Source organism: Chiloscyllium plagiosum, unplaced genomic scaffold (assembly GCF_037043375.1).
Source record: "Chiloscyllium plagiosum isolate Xiang-an unplaced genomic scaffold, Cpla_swu_hap1 HiC_scaffold_41, whole genome shotgun sequence".
Classification (NCBI taxonomy): Eukaryota; Metazoa; Chordata; class Chondrichthyes; order Orectolobiformes; family Hemiscylliidae; genus Chiloscyllium; species Chiloscyllium plagiosum.
In genome coordinates, this window is record NW_028270179.1 from 17,178,814 (window position 1) to 17,200,557 (window position 21,744).

Genomic DNA, 21,744 nt, shown 5'->3' on the forward strand with positions numbered 1-21,744 from the left:
GTGTATATGAGACAATGATTATGTATGAGAGTCTGCGTTTATATGTGAGTGTGAGTAGGTGTTTGTTTTGTGGAGACGGTGAATGTGAGTGAATGTCAGTGTGTTGGAGAGGTTCTGTTCAAGCATGTGTGCTTTATACATACATGTCTGTGAGTGTGCATGGTAGGACGATCTTTGTATGTGCGTGGATGTGTCAGTATTTGAAACCTTCCGTTTAAGAACGTGTGGGTGCATCTGTGAGTTTGACATGAGGGTCTGTGTAAGTGTGTGCGAGTGTGAGTGTATGGTAGAGGTTGTGCAAGCGTGTGCAGGGGAGCAAGGTGTGTGTAAATGTGTGTGAGTGCAGGTATGTGTGAGGAGAGTCTGTATAAGTGTGCGTGAATGTGTAAAAATGCGTGTGAGAAGGACTTTACAGGTGTGTGAGTGTGTGGATGAAGGGGCTGTGCAGGTATGAGTCTGTGTAACTGTGTGTGTGAGCTTGGAGGCAGCTTTGTGTAAGTTTGTATGAAATGTAAGTGTGTGAATGTGAGTGTGTCGGAGGAGGGTTTGTGTATGTCTGTGGCAGTGCGTTAGTGTGTCTGTGTGCGAGAGGAACACTATAGCTGCGTGAGCGTCAGAGTGGGCAGAGGGTGTGTGTATGTATGAGTGTGCGCCTGAGTGACTGTGTGTGTATAAGTTCATCTTTTAGTGTGAATATGTGCATGAGGCTCTCTGTTAGTGTATCTGAACGTGAATGCGTGCCACGAGGGTCTGTGCAAGTGTGTTACTGTGTGTTTCAGTGTATTTGAGCATTTGTAAGTGTCTGTGTGCTTGGGAGACAGTCAGCGGAAGTGTGTGTTGGTGTGACAGTGTGAGAGGACGGTCTTTGTAAGTGTGTGTAACTGTATGTGTAAGTATGTGTGAATGATTTTACTTAGATGTGAGCATGTGGCAGAGCGTCTGTTGAAGTGTGTGCCAGTGTGTAAGTATGAATGCATGGGAAGAGGGGTTGTGTAAACGGGTGTTACAGTGTATGAGTGTATATATACGAGTGTGTTTGAGTGCGTGCATGCGAAGGTCTGCGTAATTCTACGTTTATACGCCTACATGTGTGTGTGTGTGGTTGGAGGTTCTGTGTACATGTTTGATTGCCTGTGTGAATGTTTGGGAAAGGGTCTCTTTCAGTGTGCGTGAGATTAAATATCAGCGGAAGATCTGCATAAATGTGTCATTATGTGAGTAAGGGAACAGTGTCTGTGTTAGTTTGTGTATGGACAGGCTGGAGAACATTCTGTGTAAAAGTGAGTGAGTGTGTATGTCTCTGTGTGTGTACATATGTGTATGTGTATGTGGGGGATCAGAGTGGGTTCATGCAAGTATGATTGTGCGTGGATTGTGTGAGTGTGTGATTGTGGACGGATGGTCTATGTAAGTGTGCGAAAGTGTGTCTAAGTGTGTGTGAGAGACACGTGATGTGCAAGAGTATGTGAGAATGTACGTGTGTGAGTGTGTATAAGGGAGGGATGTCAGTGTAAGTGTGTTTGAGCATGTGTGTGAGAGGTTGGAGGATCTGTGTAATTAAGTGTGCATGTGTATATGCGAATGTGTGTGGGAGAGGTTCTGTGTAACTCTGTGTAACTGTGTGGCAGTGTTGACTGTGACTGCGTGTATGTGGGAGGAGTGTCTGTCTCAGTGTGAGTGCTCGTGATTGTTTCTATGGGAGAGTGTCTATGGAAGTGTGTGAGTCTGGGATACAAGTCTGTGTAATTCTGATCGTGCATGTGTGTGTGGGAAATTGTCTGCATAACTGTACGTTAGCATGTGGAAGCATGCAAGGACTGTCTGCGTAATTTTGAGTCTGTGCGCATGTGAGAGGACTGTCTGTTTAAGTTTGAGCGTTTGCACGTGTGGGACGGTCCGTGCAAGCGTTGGAGTGGATGGAAGATCTGTTCAAGTGTGAGTCTGTGGATCGGAGAGGGTCGATTCAAGTATGTGTGAGTTTGTGTGAGTGTGGGTGTGTGGGAGGATGGTCTGGGTAGGTGTGAAGGCGCGTGAGTGTATGCGTGTGAAAGAAGGTCCGTATAAGTATGTGTAAGTGAATGTATGCTTGAGGAGGAACTGTGTAAATATCTGCAATTGTGTGAGTGCGGGAAAGGACATGTCTAAATGTACCTGATGTGTGAGTATGGGAGAACGTCTGCGTAAGTGCATGAGTGTGAGAGTGTGGGAGAGGGTTTGTTTAATTGTGTAGAGTGTGGGAGTGCGGGGAAATGACTGCGTTAGCGTGAGTGTGAGAGTGTGGGAGAGAGTCTGTATAAGTGTGTATGAGTGTGGGAGTGTGGGAAAAAATCAGTGTAAGCGTGAGCGTGAGAGTGTCGGAGTGGGTCTGTGTAAGTGTGTATGAGTGTGGAAGTGTTGGAGAATGTCCGTGTAAGCGTCAGTGTGTGTGTGTGGGAGAGATTCTGTCTTAGTGCATGATGGTGACAGTCTGGGAATGGTTGTGTAAGCGCCCATGTGTGTGTGAGTTTGTCTGACAGGATCTGTGTTATTGTGTGTGAGTGACATTGTTTGTTGGAGTAGTGTGTGTGCATATGTGCGTGTGTATATGTGAGTGTCTGTGTGGGAGAGAGTCTGTGTAAATGTCTCTGAGTGAGTGAGTGTGTGGATGAGGGTCTGCGTAAGTGTGTGCGAGTATGTATGCGTGAGTGTTGGAGGATGGTTTGTGTAAGTATGCACAAGTGTTTGAGTGTTGGTGAGTGTCTGTCAGTTTGTGTTATTGTATGGGAGAGTGTGTTATTGTATTTGAGTTTATGCGTGTTTAGAAGGTGTTTTTGGGTAAGTGTGCATGTGTATATGTGAGTGTGTGTGCGAGCGAGTATTAGTGTATGCAAGTGTGTGCGTGCATGTGGGGGAGGTTGTCAGTGAAAGGGCGTATGTGAGTGTGTGCGCATGTGTGGGAATAGGGTTTGTACCAGTGTGTGTGTGAGTGTGGATAGAAGTGCTTTTCATTCATTCGTGGGTCTTGGGTGTCATGGTGGTGATTTAAATGGAGAGGAACTTCCCAAGTGTGGTGTTCCCTAATACCTGCAACCCTTGTACTTCTAGTTGAAGGTGGTAGTGCTTTTTAAATGCGCTGTTTCGGGACTTTTGAGGAATTTGTTGTGTACGTGCGAGTGTTTGTGTGTGCAGTTCAGTGCGTAGATGGAGGTTCTATGTGAGTGTGTATGAGTGGGTGTTTGAGTGTGTGAGTATCTGCTTGTGCGTGTCCATGTGTGAGGATGTGCTTGCGTGTGTGAGCGCAAGAGTGAATGTGTGGGTGTCTTTGACACTGTGAGTGTAAGTTTGTGAGTGTGTGTGTGAGGACGTGTGTCTTTGTTTGAGGATAGGAGTGCGTATGTCGAAGAAGGGTCTGTGTAAGTGTGTGTGAGGGTTGGGAGGAGTGTCTGTCTTAGTGTGTGATGATGAGAGTATGGGAAGGGTACTGTAAGCGCCTGTGCGTGTGTGAGTTTGTCGGAGAGGAACTGTGTGATTGTGTGAAAGTGTCACTGTCTGTGGGAGGAGTGTGTGTGCATATGTATGTGTGTATATGTGAGTGTCTGTGTGGGAGAGAGTCTGTGTAAGCGTGTGATTGGGTGAGTGTGCGTGATTGGGTGAGTGTGTGTATTTATGTCTGACTGTGGGAGGGCGTCCATGTGAGTGTGTGCGCGATTGTGTGAGTGTGAGTGTATGTATGTGTGCGTGTTTGATTGTTGTAAGAGCGTGTGTGGGGGGTTATTACGTGCTTGTGGGGTTACCTGTAGTGTGACAAGCAACAAAGATCATGATTGAGGCCATCCTGGCGGTCGGGGAACTGAGATACAGCGTCTGCTGAGTCACATGCGTGATTATTACCCACGGGAGACTGATTCTATCTGAACAACAGCGGGGTGCTGTGTGTATGAGGGGTGTGTGTGGTGTTTGTGTGAGTACGTGTGGGAAGTGTGTGTGTGTCTGTGTTTTCGTGTGTGCGTGAGTGGGGGTAGCGTGTGTGTGAGTGTGTGTCTGGGTGTGTGTCTGTGTGTGAGGGTGTATGTGTGTGGGGGGTACATGTGTCGCGGTGCAAGTATGTGTGTGTGTGGGGTGTGTTTGTGTGTGTTAGGTGAGGTATATGTGTACGTGTATGCGTGTGTGTGGGAGTTTGCTTGTGAATGTGGATGTGTGGGGTTGTGTGGGAAAGGTGTGTGTGTTTGTGTATCCGGGTGAGTGGATGTCAGTGTGTGTCGCTGGTGTGTGTGAGAGGGTGTGCAGGATTGTGGGAATGTGGGTTTTGTGTGTGTCTCTCGGTGTGTGTCGATGTGTATGTGGTTGAGAGTGAGTGTGTCTTTGTGTTTTGTGGGTCTGTGTGTCTGCGTGTGTGCATCATGTGTGTCCGTTTGTATGTGGTTATAGGGTGTGTGTGTCTTGGTGTTTGTGTGTCTGTGTATCTGCATGTGTGTGTATCCGTGTGTGTGTGTGTCTGTGCGTGTGTATGTCTGTGCGTGCGTGAATATATATATTAGTTCATACATGTGTGATGATTAACCACAGCAGACTCTTTGAGTCCATATAAACCACAGCAGTGTGCCAGCCTGCTCATTGTAGCTCGGAGCAGCAAGCCTGATGATGTGGACATCTCCAATATTGATTGTTTGTGTCTTGGTGCTGGCGCAGCCCAACACTGCTGACAGGGAACTGCGAAGCGGCATTTATTTGGGAGGTCAGTGCAAATCGGAGAGAAGACTCTGGATGTGGGTGTAGGGGAGAAAACAAGGTTGCCATTCTGCCCGTTCAGCCTGTGCTGCCTTTTATTTGCGTCAGGGCTGCTTCGGCTTGTTTCTGCGGCATCTCAGGTCGGTTCTGTTAAGGTGAAAAAGTGCAGCGCAATCAAAAGCTTCCTTCCTGCGCTTTGCTGAGTCACTGTGTGTTCGGTTTCTTAAACAGGGTTATATACAACTAGAGGGCTCAGGGCATTGGTAAAGGATGCAGAAATGCAGAGTGAGGAACGAAAACCGCTCTCACTGAGGGGTTTGGGGAGCGAGCGACCTGTCAATGGGGAGCTGGGGAGGGCGAACAGAAGCCTCCAGGACGAAATAATATGGAAAGGAATGACAAGGAAACAACGAAATGGCGCTGGGTGAACTGCCCACTTGCAGAGCTGGCATGTACAAGCTTGGCCGAACTGCCTCCTTCTGTGTTGCGGGTGATTCTGTGTCATTATAATTATATCTCCATTCAGACATCCTTCACTCCCTCCTCACTCTCCTCCCGCCACCCACTGAGAGGCTGCTGTGAACATTACCTTTCTAAGATAATAATGTGGAGGGAATACAAATAGGCTGCATGGCCCATCTACTCTGTTCCGCTGTTGAAGAAGATCGTTGCTGAACTGATCATCCGCAATTCCATTCTCAGGACTCTCCGCAACACCTATGATCCCTTCCCTGATTACAGATCTCCCTATCTCAGACCTTTCAACACACTGAAAGACGGTAAGCGTGAGGCACTGGACATTTGGGGAGATCAAATGTAAAGTAGACGTGTACAGGGACCTGAACAGCATTGATGTACAAAGGGATCTTGGGATTCAAGTCAATGGCTCCCTATCAGTAGCTATGCCTGTAGATAAGTTCACAAAGAAGGAAAATGGCAGGATCGCCATTATTGGTCTGGTAATTGAGCACAAGAGGTAGAATATCATGCTGTACCTTTATAAGAGTATGTTTGAACAACACCTAGAACGTTGCGTTCAATGCGGATCACCACAATTACTTGAAAGATGTGAAAGCAATGGAGAGTATGCTCAAGAGGTTTAGCCGAATGTTGCCTTGATTAGAGGATATGAACTCTAAAGGATAGGGCAGAAAAATGCAGTTAAATATCACACAGCCACAGGTGAGACTCCAACAGTTTTATTTGGAAGTACTTAAATCAAATACGAGTCATTCTGAATCCTATGATACTCCCCCACATGTAAACTGACGAAGGAGAAGCGCTTCGAAAGCAAGGCTGCTAAATAAACCGTTTGGATTATAACCTGGTGTTGTCCACTTTTTAACTTTGTCCACCCCAGTCCAACACTGGCACCTCTAAATCATTATCAAGTGTTTCCCCTCGAGTGGCGGAGGCTGAGGGCAGACTTGGTCAATGTCTATAAAACCATGAGAAGCATGGGTAGAATGTTTTTTTTTTCCCGGAGTTGAAATGTCTGATACTAGAGGCTATGCATTTAAGTTGAGAGGGGGCGAGTACAATAAAAACTTCATCCTCAAATCTCGTTGAAACTGTCCCCTTCAACTCTGTCTCTCTCGCACTCGTTTTTTTTCTCTCTCTATCTCCGTCTTTCTCTGTCTTTCTATCTCCATTTGTCTCTTCATTTCTATCTCTACCCCTGTCTCTGTCTCTACTACACTTTATGATCTCTCTTTCCCTCCATCACTATCCTTAGCTCTGTCTCTGCGTATCTGCATTTTCTCTCTCTCTTTCTGCCTATCTCAATCCCTATCATTCTGCTGTCACTATCTCTGTCTCTGCTTCTCTATCTGCCTGCCTCTCTCCTCCTATCTCTCCATCCCTCTCTCTCTTTTTCTCGCTGTCTATTTCTCGGTCTCTATCTCTCTCCCTTTAAGCCTTTTCTAGAAACAAAATACTGTTTATGTAATGCCTGATGCCCGGTGCCGGAGTTTCTTTCACATGGTCCCGTAAGGCACCATGGCAGATTTCTTGACATCCCAGCTCCAACATGAGTTGGTATGTTCCCTCAGAATTTTGCTTCCAATTGTTTGACCTCCTCGGAGAACTGTGCACCGCTCTGATCTACAAATTAAAATGATCCCCGCTTGTGGGTCATACAGGAAAAGCTAAGGTCCCAGACTGAAAAACAGCTTGTTAGGCCAGAGGCGCCAAATTGTTTTGTTTCTGTCATCATTGAGGCTTATCCGTGGATGTATTCAGAAGAGGTTCCAAGTATGCAATTAACACGAAGAACATGGACATTTCAAAAAAGTCAAATAGCTTTTTTACAGCACAATAATTGTTGGGAAGATGCAATTTCATAGTTTAGATAGAAAGTTTCATCCTTTGAGAAGTCGCAAGAGCAGATGGATTATCACATCTCACTTAACAGTCACCCCGTCTCCACACTAAATCTTCTTATTCAGCCGATTGAAAAGTTGGTTTCCAATTGGCATAACGGTACATCGCCACTTTATGTGTCAGTGCTGATATCCTTAAACAAGCTCCACAATTCTGCTCTCGGTATCCCTCACTTTTACCGTACCTAAAACACAGTGCACAATTCTGCTCTCAATATTTATCCATTACACCACATATAAAGAACCGTGCACAATTCTGTTCTCCATATCTCTCAGGTACACCATATAAAAAACACCATGAACAATTATACTCTCATTGTCCCTCGCTTACACCACATTTAATGTACAGTACACAAATCTTCTTTCAACATTTCTCAGTTGTACCACATAAAATGCGCAGTGAAGAATTCTGCTCTCAATGTCACTCAACTGCAGCAAATGTAAACAACTGTTCACAATTCTGCGATCTGTATTTCTCAGTTACACCATACTAAATCATGATGCACAATTCTGCTCTCGATATCACTCAATTGCACCACACATTAGCACAGTGCACAGTTGTGTTCTCAGTATCGGTTAGAACAGACTTTGAGCACTTTGGATAGCTCTTCTTTCCCTGTCCCTGTGTGAAACTACACTCCACTCTGGGTTGCACCCTACTTACAGCACTGACTGTTGATAATGATGAAAGGCGTTTTCTGTTTCACAGGTTTCTTCAGCGATTGTATGAGTTTGGGTGCAACTTGTAAACAAAGGCCGTGTGACAACAGTGAGACTACTCTCAATGGGATATGTGCCGGTAACAAGTACTGCTGTTGGAAAAGCTGATGAAGGGAAAACCAAATGTGTCACAGGGCGCGGAATGACTGAGGTTCAACTGATGCTGTCTGCCCATTCTGAAATTCTGTTTCAGCTCAATCACGTAGACACGATAATATTATGAACCACTGTTTTCTGAAACAAGGAAATAAAATTCACTGCATTGATCACTGGTTGTGTCTGTCTCTCATTGCTCACTACGATCAGGGTGTGCTCACATTGACCAGAATTTAGGGAATGTGGGTGGAGGGTGGTGGAAGGGGAATGACCGAGAATGAGGATGCATATTGATTTTTTGTAGCTCGTACTTCGTTACAATCACAGTCCCATCGCTTCATGACAAAATGCCATGTTCACACATTGCTTAGCAGGTTCAACTCCAGCTGGAATCACAGGCTGGAGAAAATCATCACGATGTCTGGATGTTCCAATTCTGTCAGAGATCAGTGTTTAGGCATCTGTGCACTTTTGGACAAACAATGCTTAGGCAGTCAGAACTGTCAGAGGGACAGTGCTGCGGAAGAGGGCTCTATTAGAGGGTCAGCACAGACGCAAACGGTTCTGCCAGACACTCAGTATTAAGGAAGTAATCTCACTTAGAGGATCAATGCTGGGGAAGGAGGCTCTGTCGGATGGTCATTGCTGCGCTTTACGGCACTGTCGGTGTGTCAGTGCTGAGGATGTGGGCTCACTCAGAGGTCAGTGGTGAGGCAGAGTGTGCTGTTGGAGGGTCAGTGCTTAGATAGAGTGTCTTATTGTAAGGTTAGTACTGCAGGAGCAGTGCACTGTTGGAGAGTTAGTGCAATGGGAGCACAGCGCTATCGGAGGGTCAGTGCTGAGAAAGTGGGCATTGATGGAGGGACACTGCTGAGGGAGCGGCCAGTATTGGATGGACAGCGCTGCGGGAGGCTTAGCGCTGAGGCAGTGTCACACTGTAGAGGGTCAACGCTGATACAGTGGGCATTGTTAGATGGTCAGTGCTGGTGGAGTGGTCACTGTTTGAGGGTCAGCACTGAGAGAGATCTACACTACCGAGGGAAGGTGCTGACTGGGTGCTGCACTATCGGAGGGTCCGTGCCGAAGGAGTGGGCACTGTCAGAACTTCAGTGCTGAGGGAGTGCAGCACTGTTGGGGGTGTCAGTGCTGAGGGAGAGGCGCATGTTCAGAGGTCAGTGTTATGTGTGTGTCGCACTGACGGAGGGTCAGTGTTGAGGGGCTGATTCAATGTTGGACACTCAGTGTGAAGGGAGTGCCACACTGTCAGAAACGCAGTGCTGTGGGATCTCCGCACTGTCGGAGGGTCAGTGCAGAGGGAATGCCACAGTCGGAGGGTAAGTGCTGAAAGATCATGAACATTCAGAAGGTCAGTTTGGAGGGATTTCGCACTGTCAGACGGTCAGTGCGGAGGGAGTGCCATACTCTCAGTACTGAGGGAACTGGTAATGGCGGAGTGACACACTGACGGAAGTTCAGAGCAGAGGGAATACCACGCTGTCGAAAAGTCAGTACTGCCGCTCTATCAGATGTGTAGTGCGGCATTGTCACATGTTGTGTGAGTGCCACATGGTCTGATACTCAGTGCTGAGGGTTCTCTGCACTGTCGGAGTATCAGTGTTCAGGGAGTACACACTTTGAGAGGGTTCATGCTGAGCGAGTGTGTCATTCTCAGAGCGGCAGCCCGAAGGGGATGCCACCCTATTGACCATCTATGCTGAGGGAGCGCCGCAAGGTCAGAAGGTCAGTGCTGAGGGAGCGCCGTACTGTTGGATGGTCAGTTCTGAGTGGGTGTGGCACTTTTAAATGGTCAGCCTGAGGGAATGGCTCTCTGATGATGGGTAATTGCTGAGGGAGTGCCGCACTGTGGGAAAATCAGTGTTAAAGGAGTGCTGCACAGTAGTGCCGAGGGACGTCCACTCTGTTAGATTAGCAGCGGTGACGGAATCAGCATTATCGGAGGTTGAGCACTGAGGGAGTATCATACAGTTAGAGGGTCAGTGCTGTGGGACCGCGGTTCCGTCGGAGGTTCAGTGTTGATGGAGCTTCAAGTTATTGGAGGGTCAGTGCTGAGGAACTGTGGCACTCACAGAGGGTCAGTGCTGATGGCGTGCTACAATGCCAGAAGGAGAGAGCTGAGAAGGCGCTGCACTGATGGTGGGTTAGTGCAGAGAGTGTGGCGCACTGTCAGTGGGTCAGTGCATATGAAGTGCCGCACTGTCAGTGGATCAGTCCTGAATGATTGCCGCACTGTTCGAGGGTCAGTGCTGAGAGAGTGTTACACTGTCGAAATCGCAGTAGCGAGCAAGCTCTTCATTTGCTGACTGCCAGGGTTGAGGGACAGTGGCACTGTCCTAGGGTCAGTGCTGAGGAAGGCGGGAACTGTTGGTGGGTCAGTGCAGTGCGAGCTCAGCACTGTCTGAGCGTCATTGCTGAGGAAGAGCAGCACTGTTGTATGGTCAGTGTTGAGTGAGTGGGCACACTTGAGTAGTCATAGCTATGGGTGTGGGCTCTTTCGGGCGTTTAGCACAGGGGAAGTGAGCACTTTCAGAGGGTCAGTACTGAGGAAGTGCCGCACTCTCGGAAGTCAGTGCTGAGGGGGTGTCCCACTGTTGGATGGTCAATGTTGAGGAAATGTCTCACTGTCAGAGGGTCAGGACTGAATGAGTTCCACAATGCCGAAGTGACAGTGCTGAGGGAACTCTGTACTATTGGAATGTTAGCGCTGAAGGATCTCCAATCGTCAGAGATTCAGTGCTGTGCGAGCACCGCACCATTGTATGGTCAGTGCCGGGGAAGGACAGGATAGTGCTGAGAGAGTGCAGCACTGTGATAGGATCATTGCTGAGGGAGTGTGCAATGTTGGAGGATCAGTGCTGATCGTCATTGCTGATGAGGTCCCGCACATTAAGGGCAAGTGCCGATGGAGCTCTGCATTGCCAGACGGTCAGTGCTGAGGCAGAGTCCCACTATCATACGGTCAGTGCGGAGGGTGCGCTGCACTGTCGCCGGATCAATGTTGTGGGAGTGAGCACTGTTGGAAAACCAGCGCTGAGGGAATGCTGCACTGTTGGTTGGTAAGCGCTCAGGGAGCCTCGCGCTGTCACAGGATCAGTGCTGAGGATGCACAGCACCTTTACTTGGTCAGGGCTGAGGGAGTGCCGCGCTGTCGGAAGATCAGTGCAGAGGGAGCGTTGCATTGTTGGTGAGTCAGTGCTGAGGCATCGCCGCGCTGTCAGAAGATCAGTGCTGAGGAAGCGCAACACCATTGGTGTGTCAGTGGTGAGGGAGCTCTTAACTGATGGAGTGTCAGTGCTGATAAAATGCTACACTGTCGGAGGGTCAGCAATGGTGGAGCTCCGCATTGTCGTAGGGTCAGTGACCAGAAAATGGGGCACTATTGGAGGGTCAGTGCTAAGGCAGCTCCTCGTTGTTAGAGAGCCAGAGCAGAGGCAGTGTCCCACTGTCAGTGGGGCAGTGGTGATGTAATGGGGAACTGTTAGATGGTCACTGTTGAGAGAGCGTCGCACTGTCGGATGGAAAGTGCTGAGGGACGGTGCACTATTGTCGCGTTCGCGTTATGGGAGCACCACACTGTTGGATGTTCAGATACAAGGGAACGTCGCACCTTTGGATGGTCAGTGCTGAGGGGGTTTTGCACTGTCGGATGGTCAGTGCTGAGGGAGCTCCCACTATCAGAGGGTCAGTGCTGATCGAATTGCGCATGGTCGGATGGTCAGTTCTGAGGGAGCACAACAGTGTCGAGCGTCAATGCTCTGGGAGCGCGCAATTGGGAGGATCAATGCTGATCGAGCCCTGCACTGTTGGAAGGTCAGTGCGGAGGAAACGTAAGGCTTCCCAAGGCTCAGTGCTGAGGGTTTGTTGCACTGACACAGGGTCAGGCTGAGGGACCTCGGCTATGTTAGAGGGCCAGCGCTGAGGGTGTGTCGCACTGTTGGATGATCAGTCCTGAGGATGTGTGCCACTGTCAGCGAGTCAGTGAATGGCTAGCACGGCTCTGCCATTGATTTCGTCTTGAGGTTGCACTGCTCTGTTGGCGGGAGTGTCCCATTGTTGTAGGGTCAGTGCTGTGGGAGTGCCATACTGTCGAAGACCTCCGCACAGTTGGAGTGTCAGTGCTGCGGCAAAGTGAGATTTTGGGAGCGCTGAGATGGTGGGCACGATCAGTGGGGTGAGGGTGTCCGCACTTTCAGAGTGACAGCGTTGAGGGAAGGTCAAACCATTGCAGGGTCAGGAATGAGCAATTGCCACATGGTTTCTGGTTCAGTGCTGTGTCAGTGGGCACTGTTGCAAGGTCACTGCTGAAGGAATGCCCAACTATCGGAGGATCAGTGCTGAAGAATTGCTGCACTGTTGGAATGTCAGCCCTGAGGTAGTGGGTACATTAAGACGTCAGTGTTGAGGGAGCGCCGCACTGGAGGAGGACCACGCTGAACGAGTTTGACACTGTCAGTGGGTCAGTGCTGAGAAAGTGTCCCATGGTTCGTGGAACAGGACTGAAGGAACTCCGGATTGCCAGAGGCCCAGTTCTCACAGGGCTCACAGTCGGACGGTCACTGCTGAGGGCGTGTCGTACTGTTGAAGTGTCAGTGCTGAGGTAGCTCTACACTGTCAAAGGACCAATGTGGAGCGAGTCCCGCACTGTGGGAGGTTCAGCACTGAGGAAGTGCCGCTATTGGGGACTGTCAGAGCTGAGCGAATGCTGCACCGTTCGAGTGTCAGTGATGAGGATGTGTCACACTGTCGGAATGTCTGAGCTGAAGGAGTGCCACACTGTCAGAGGGTCAGTGCTGAGGGAGATTTGCACTGTCGGATGGAGTGCTGACGAAGTACGGTACTGGTAGACGGTCAGTGCAGAGGGAGAAGGCACTGTCTCTGGATCAGTGCTGTAGAATTGCTACACTGTTGGAATGTCAGCGCTGAGGCAGTGGGTACTCCAGGACGGTCAGTGCTGAGGGAGCGCCGCACTGGAGGAGGACCACGCTGAAATAGTTGGACACTGTCAGAGGGTCAGTGCTGAGAAAGTGTCCCACGGTTGGTGGGACAGTGCTGCAGGAACTCTGCATTGTCCGAGGCCCAGTGCTTACAGGACTCACAGTCGGACGGTAACTGCTGAGGGCGTGCCGCAATGTTGAAGGGTCAGTGCTGAGGCAGCTCCACACTGTCATAGGGTCAGTGCTGAGCGAGTGGCACACTGTGAGAGGTTCAGCACTGTGGAAGTGCTGCACTGTTGGAGTGTCAGAGCTGAGGGAGTGCTACAAATTTCGAGTCCCAGCGCTGAGAAAATGTCACACTGTCGGACTGTCTCGATCTGAGGCAGTGACACACTGTCAGAGGGTCAATGCTGAGCGAGATTTGCACTGTCGGATGGAGTGCTGAGGAAGTCCCCTACTGCTAGGTGGTCAGTGCTCATGGAGCGCTGCACTGTGGGAGGGTGAGTGCTAAAGGAGTGGGCAATGTCGAAAGGTCAGCAGTGAGTGATTGGGCATCATCAGCGACTCAGTGCTGAGATAGTGGAAATATCGTCGGGTCAGCTTTGAGGGAACATTGCACTGTTGGAGGGCCAGCGCTGAAGGAGCATTGCACTCTGAGAAGGTCAGTGCTGAGGGAGCGTTGCATTGTTGGAGGGTCAATGATGAGTGAACGCTGCAGTGTCGGTGTGTCGGTACTGAGGGAGTGCAGCACTGTCAGAGGGTCAGTTCTCTGGGAGTGCTGCACTGTTGGAGGATCAAGGTTGAGGGTGTGTCACACTGTGAGAGGGTCATTGCTGACTGAAATCCTCACTGTTGGAGTTTCAGTACTGAGGGTCGGAAGGTGAGTGCTGAGCGACTCGGCACTGTCAGAAGTTCAGTGCTGAGGCAGTGGGCACTGTTGGAGGGTCAGTGCTGAGTGATTAGGCACTGTCAGATGGTCAGCACTGAGGGTGATGGTACTATCACATGGTCAGGGCTGTGAGAGCTCCACACTATTGGAGTGACCGTGCTCTGGGAGGTGGGTGAAACAATTTAGTTGTTTACCACAGAGGGCTGATGATGATGGGTTATTAAAAATATTGAAGACTGACAAAGAGAGAGTGATTCTTAAACAGTGAGGGAATTGGGGGTTAATGGGGGAAGACAGGGAAGGTGCAGCAGTGGTTAGTCAGATCAGCTGTGGTCCTATTATATGTCACAACAGAATGTGATGTCGTGAAAGGCTTACCTCTGCTCCTGTGGTGGGAAATATTCTCTGGATCTCTGTCTACCAGGAATGTGTGTAGCAATTTCAGTCAGTGGTTAGCACTGCTGACTCGCAGAGCCAGGCATACGGGTGACTGTCAGATTGGAACTTGCAGATTCTCCCTGTGTCAGCATGGGTTTCCTCCGGCTACTGCTGTTTCCTCCCACAGTTCAAAGATGTGCAGGCTCAGGTGGACTGGCCATGGGAAGTTTCTCCACAATGTGACAAGGATGTGCAGGCTGGCTGGATTAACTCTGCAAAAATACAGGCCAGAATGCTGCTTAGTATCCTGTGCACTCGATCGGTCAAATGGCCAAACGTCATAGGAGCAGAAGTTAGGCCATTCAGCCCATCGAGTCCGATCTACCATTCACTAAGGGTCTGCCCTAGGATCTTCTTCTCTCCTACCAATGAAAACATCTTCCCAAAATTCACTCAGTCCATGCTATTTAATATTCTGCTTCTCCACCATAGAGATTCTGCACAGAAACTTTGGAATAGTAATTTCTCTGACGCACTGTGGGATTGGGGTAAATGATTAGCAGTTTGACTCAGTGAAGAAGGTGGTGAAATTTCGACAGAGTCTCTGAAATGCGATGCAGTGACGTGGAGCAAGCTCAGGTTGTATCAAAGGGTGAGTACACATGTTAATGATTTAAAATGATCACGGATTCAGCCTGCTGAGTTCCTTCCAAGGAAGGAGGGCACTATAAACATCTTGTTGAAGGGCTGTTCGATTCAGAATACGTCAGCTCCAGGGAATTAGGACGGATTATGTCCAGAATCGCTTCTCACAATATCTCGGCACTGAACAGCACCACCCAAGACTAACCCTCAAACACGTGCCGTGCACTTCGGAGTAAAGAAGGTGAAGCAAGGGATATAATCCTGACGTATGAGCAAGGAAAATGTTTCATAGGAAAATCTACTGGAAAAAATCAGTGACAGCAGAATCCAGAATCAGAAGTGCAAATCGGTGTGAAGGCTTTCCACAAAGGAACCAGACAGCAACAGTGAAAAAGTGAGAGACAGACAGAGACAGCAAGAGAGATCGAGAGCAAGAGACAGTGTGTGGGAACATCAAAGAGAGGAAAGAGAGAATGAGAGAATTGTAGAGAGCCAGACAGCGAAACAAAGAGCACGACAGACAGAGACAGAAACACAGAATGTTTGAGAGAGTAAGAAACTACGGGAAGAATGACAGACACGGAAAGTTAAAGATACAAGGAATTCAGAGAGAGTGAGAAGCGGTAAGTGAAAGGGAGCGACTCATATTGTTACATAGTAAGTGAGACTGAGTTGAGAGAAAGTGATTGAGTCAGTGTGAGTAACTGTGAGAAGCAACAGTGAAAGAGATGAGAGAATAAGAAATACATATATAACTAAGCAAAGATGTTAACGGAGTGACAGCAAGAGTGCCAGAGAGACTGTGAAAGACAAAGATTCAGCAATATATGAGAGAAAAGAGAAATTATGAGTGAAATGAGCGAGTGAAAGTCAGAAAGACAGGGACATACAAACAGAGCAAGATAGAATGACAGAGTGAGAAAGATGAGAAGGTGTGAGAAAGCAAGACAGAGGTACAGGCACAGTAAGAAAGAAAAAGAGAGTGACAGCCAGAGGCAGTGAGCAATAAAAGAGGGAGTCATAATGTGAGAGAAAGACAGAGAGTGAGAGACATAAGAATGACATAGTGAGAGTGAAATAGAAACACGATTGACAGTATGAGGACAAGACAGAAACAAAATGAGAGACAGAGAGAAACGTTGGGAGCCTTTGCCGATATTGACAGTCCGATTGTTCCTACTGTCTTTCTGTTACCAGATTCGAAGGCCCCGGCTCTCGCTTGCCACTTGACATGGGACTGTTAGAGACCATTCCCATAGAAGTAGGTTTGTAAACAGTGTCATATTCGCTCTGCCCTCTCCAGGCTCAGAGGAGCTGACCACAGAATGAAGGGAGTATTCCTATTCCTCCTGCTTGAACTCCTGGACCTGTTTCTGTCTCGGGCCGGTCTTTTGCCACGGAGGAATTTCATCGCACAAGTGAGTCGCTACCGCGTGGGGGCATGTGGGTGGGAGGTTATCGAAAGTCTGGCTCTCGGATTGAAAGGAGACTGCTGGCTTTTGCTGATTTCACACAGCCCCGCTGGCCCCAGGCACCCTCCATTCCCTGTCAGTCCGCTCTCTGATACTGCCTTTTCCTAGCTTGGCACTGAGGCTTTGTGGACCAGAGAAACAAACAAATAGACACACAGCCAGAGAGAAACACACACACACACACACACACACAACCAGAAACATATCACCTCAAACAAGGAGTCGTCCGATTCCGTACCTCAATATGCTGAAAGGTGATCATCTCACTCAACGTCAAGTGAGTGGGTTCCCACTTGCAACCCACATCCTTGATGCCTTTAAAACTACAAAATAAAAACTCTTTCTCCTGCGCATCAGCACAAGTCACTGTGACACTTTAGCATCCACCCACATATGCTGGCACATCCTACCGTTAAGGCACAGCCTGTGTGAATAGATAGCAATCATTGAATTCGATCTCCACGTTGGAGCTTTACAACAGAGCAAGTCGGAGACGCAGGTTTGTCAGCCGCTCTGTAGAGCAGGTTTAGAGGTTTATTTTCTGGGCGTAGTGGCAGACTCCAAATGCCTCACATCCACACTCTGTCCGAACCTAGAAAAAAGATGCAGAGTCAAAAACTTTTCATGGGTGTTTGTTTGCAGAGACGAAAGTCTCACGTGCGCGATCCCCATGACCCTAATGGCTCCCTCTTCCGGCTGTTCAGGTTTCACCATCAGTAATTCTGACGTGGTGTACGAGTGGGTTGAGAAGAATCCTGGTTAATCATCGGCCTCGCTGGTTTCGTTCGCAGAGACTAGAGCCACATATGAAGTGTTGAGAGGCCTGTGCCGAGAGCAGACCTGCCGAGGAGACGAGCTGAAGATCAAAGCCAACTGCTACCGGGGTACCCATTGATGCCGGGCGAAGGAGTTGGTGATGTTGGATCTGCTGATGACCCAGACGCTCCATCTTCCATGTGTGAAAGTGCAATGGCATGGATATTGTGGGATCGTGGAGATGGCACTCCCAGCTACCAAGCATTCCATTTTTACACAGCTTAGCTTGGTATTCAAGACCCCTACAGCATTATTACCCTGCCATCTGTCATACTGGCAATAAATATTGATGATAGTGCCTGTCAATCGATCTCTTCCTCTTCCTCGGTGTCTATTGATCCATTCTGAATGCTCAAAGGTGGGGAAGGATTTGAAAATGAGCACACAAGCTGAAACAGAGATACAAACACCACACACACACACATTCACCCTATACATAGACACATATCCACATACATGCAACGACACACCCTCACACATCCACCCACATCTACACACACCTACCCATACATACACACACGCGCGCGCTAACACAAACTCGCACAAACACACACCAGTACCCACATACACACGCATATCCACTCACACACACGCACACACCAACACATACATGCACTCACAAACACAAACTCACACACGCACCCACATATGCTCACACCGACACCCACACACATGCCCCCTCAAAAATCGACACCCGCACACAGACTCACACACACACTCACACACTTTCAAACACACCCACATGCACACAGTCACAAACACACAAAGCCACGCGCATGCACAGACAAACACGCCCCTCAGACACTCACACACACACGCCCACACACAGCAACGCACATGCACTCAAATGTACACACAGACACATTCACACACACAGACACATCCACCTACCCAGATGCACACACACACAGGCAAGTGCGCGTGCAACCACCCACCCACACACAAACACCCACAAGCGCATGCACACATTCACAAACACACACCTACAGACACACAAATGCACACCCACACACATCCCTCACACACAAACACACAAATACAAATTCACACACACCACCAAGCCCAATGACACCCACCCACACACATCCACGCACTCACCTACATACAACCACACACGCACCCATATTCACATCCACTCATCCACAACCATTCACGGACACACACCCACACACACCACAACACCACACACTCCACACACACGTACACACTAAACACCCATAGACACCCACCCACACACACTCACTCAAACTGACACGCATTCACCCACACACACAAACACACACCGCGCTCCCGCACACTCCACACGTACAGAACACACATTCATTGTCATACACCTATTAAACCCACACCATCCCACGCTCACACATACAACCCAACAAACGCACGTCCACCCACACACACACACACACACACACACAGTTGTATCCGTGTTGTAGAATTGATGGAAATCATCCGCCAAATGCTACATGTTGGAAGGAGATACAAGGGGACTAAGGATAGATCGTTTTTGCGACTCGATTAAAAATGATCGTGTAAATCATCTTTTGAAAATACTTAACACTCTAATAGTTTTCCGTCTGGAAAGGATGATTTTTTTACAAATCCTGGGACAACGATTTGCTGATGGTACGACGACACTGCTCAACCATGTTTTACTTACATGTCAGTAGACGTTAGACAGGCTTTATTGACATCCCCGCGGCAATCCTTATTTTAGCAGACTCTTTACTCAGAGATGTATCCGGTAAAAGAAAAATATGATGAATTTTGTTGGAAACAAAAGTTTCCAGCGGCATCAAGGTTGCAAGGATGAAAAGCATTTTTTCCCCCACGTTACAATGTGCTCCTCGGATGAGCCCTTTATGTGAGATTTCAGATGATTCGATAATGTGGCAGGTGGGAGACATGGCACACGTCTCTGCTGGCTACATCTGCGGGGAATGCACCCAACCCTAGCTCCTTGAAAACCGTGTTAGCGAATTGGAGCTGGATCTGGATGAGGGCGTAATTGAGAGGAGTTACCGGGAGCTGGTCAGTCCCAAGGCTCAGGAAAATTATAGATGGGTTACAGTTAGTGGGAGGAAAGGGGACAGACAGACAGTGCAGAGATCCCCTGTGGACATTCCCCTCAGCAATAAGTACACCGTTTTGGATACTGCTGGGGGGGATGACCTACTAGAGGAAAGTCATAGTAGTCAGTTCTCTGGCACTGAGCCTGACACTGTGGCAAAGAATGTAAGGGGGAAGAATAGAAAAGTATTCGTTGTAGGGGACGCGATAGTTAAGAGAATCGACAGGAGATTTTGTGGTCAGGATCGGGATTCCTGGAAGGTATGTTGCCTCCCTGGTGCTAGGGTCCGAAACGTCTCAGATTGGGTGTATAAGGTTCTAAAAGGTGAGAGCGAACAGCCAGAAATCGTGTTACATATTGGCACGAATGATAGAGCCAGAAAAAGGATTGAAGATATAAAATGTGTTTTCAGGGAGTTAGGATGGAAGCTGCAAAGCAAGACGAACAGAGTAGTGCTCTCTAATTTGCTACCAGTGCCACGAAATAACAAGGCGGGGAACAGGGAGCGGGCGCAGCCTAACACGTGGCTGCGTAGCTGATGTATTAGGGAGGGCTTCAGATATGTAGATAATTGGGATGCCTTCTGGGGAAGGTGGGACCTGTACAAGAAGGACGGTTTGCATCTGAACTGGAAGGGGACCAATGTCCTGTGTGGAAGGTATGATCGAGTAGTTCGAGAGATTTTATACTACTATGGCAGGGGGGTGGGAACCTGAGCTGTATACCGGAGGTGGGAGTTGATGCAGATGAGGTAATAGCAAGAGGGAAACCAGCTAGTGGGAAGGATTTTCCAGGAAAGGAACCAAGGAATCAGTTAAAGTGTGTTTGTTTTAACGCAAGGAATATCAGGAATAAAAGTGACGAACTTAGAGCATGGATCAGTACCTGGTGCTATAACGCTGTGGCCATAACACAGACATGGGTTTCTCAGGGGCAGGAATGGTTGCATGGAAGTTCAAGGATTTAGAGCATTTAAAAAGAATAAGGAGGGGAGAAAAGAGGAGGGGATGTAGCACTACTGATCAGAGACCGTATCATAGCTATGGAAGCTTCCATTGTCGAGGAAGATCCGCCTCCCGAGTGAGTATGTGTGGAAATTAGGAACACCAAGGCAGCAGTCACCACGTCAGGGGTTTACTACGGGCTCCCCAATAGCAGCAGGGAGATGGAAGAAAGCATAGGTCGGCAGATTTTGGAAACGTGTGGACGTCATACGGTTGTTGTAATGGGTCTCTTTAACTTTCCCAATATTGATTGGAACCTCCTTCGAGCAGAAGATTTGAATGGTGCAGTTTTTGTAAGGTGTGTTGAGGAGGGTTTCCTAACTCGGTACGTTGAGAGGCCGACGAGGGGAGAGGCCATTCCAGACTTGGTGCTCGGAAAAGAGCCGGGGCAGGTATCAGATCTTGTGGGAGGAGAGACTTTTGCTGATAGTGAACACAACTTCCTCACATTCTACATAGCTATGGAGAATGAGAGGATTAGGCAAAATGGGAGGATATTTAATTGGGGAAGAGGAAACTATGAGTTTGCGATTAGACATGAGTTAGGAAACATGGACTGGGAGCAATTATTCCATTGTAAAGGCAGTACAGACATGTGCAGACTGTTTAAGGAACAGTTGTCGCGAGTGATGAATAAATATGACCCTCTGAGACAGCCAAGAAGGGGTAAGATAAAAGAATCTTGGATGACGAGAGCGGTGGAGCGTCTCGTCAAAAGGAAGGAGGAAGGAGGTAGCTTACATAAGGTGGAGGAAGCTGGGATCAAGCTCAGCTCGAGAGGATTACAGGCAGACGAGGAATGAGCTTAAAAATGGTCTGAGGAGAGCCAGGAGGGGGCACGAGAAAGGCTTGGCAGAACGGATTACGGAGAACGCAAAGTCACTTTACACTTACGTGATGAATAAGAGAATGGTCAAAGGAAGAATAGGGCCGATCAGGGATAGCATAGGGAACTTGTGTGTGGAGTCCGAGGAGGTCGGGGAGCCCTAAATTAGTTTTTTGCTTCTGTCTTTACGAAAGAAATGAACTTTGTAGTGAATGAAACGTTTGAAGATCAGGTGTGCATGCTGGCAAGGATAGAGATAGAGGAAGCTGATGTGCTAAAAATGTGGTCAAACATTAAGACTGACAAGTCGCCAGGCCCGGACCAGATTTGTCCTCGGCTGCTTTGGGAATCGAGAAATGCAATTGCTTCTCCACTTGCGAAGATCTTTGCATCCTCGCTCTTCACTGGAGGCATACCTGAGGATTGGAGAGAGGCAAATGTAATTACTCTCTTCAAGAAAAGAAATAGGGAAATCCCCGATAATTACAGACCAGTAAGTCTCACGTCTGTCGTCTGCAAGGGGTTAGAAAGGATTCTGAGGGATAGGATTTATGACCATCTGGAAGAGCATGGCATGATTAAATACTGTCAACACGGCTTTGTGAGGGGCAGTCATGCCTCACAAAGCGTATAGAGTTCTTTTAGGATGTGACTAGAAAAGTTGATGAGGGTCGACCTGTGGATGTGGTTTATATGGACTTTAGCAAGGCATTTGATAAGGTTTCCTGTGGTAACCTCATTCAGAAGGTCAGGAGGAATGGGATACAGGGGAACTTAGCTGTCTCGA

The 21,744-nt window shown here is 48.4% G+C and overlaps 1 long non-coding RNA gene across 2 annotated transcripts; it reads left to right on the top strand.

The window, feature by feature from the left end:
• The first annotated feature begins 14,919 nt into the window (after window positions 1-14,919).
• Window positions 14,920-17,356, top strand: LOC148138169 (uncharacterized). 2 transcript variants are annotated; one of them, XR_015754046.1, is made up of 3 exons: window positions 14,920-15,009; window positions 16,072-16,186; window positions 16,945-17,356. It is a non-coding gene; the product is annotated as an uncharacterized LOC148138169 (long non-coding RNA). The 2 variants fall into 2 exon arrangements; XR_015754047.1 differs by having other exon boundaries at window positions 14,947-15,009; window positions 15,966-16,186.
• The last annotated feature ends 4,388 nt before the right edge of the window (window positions 17,357-21,744 follow it).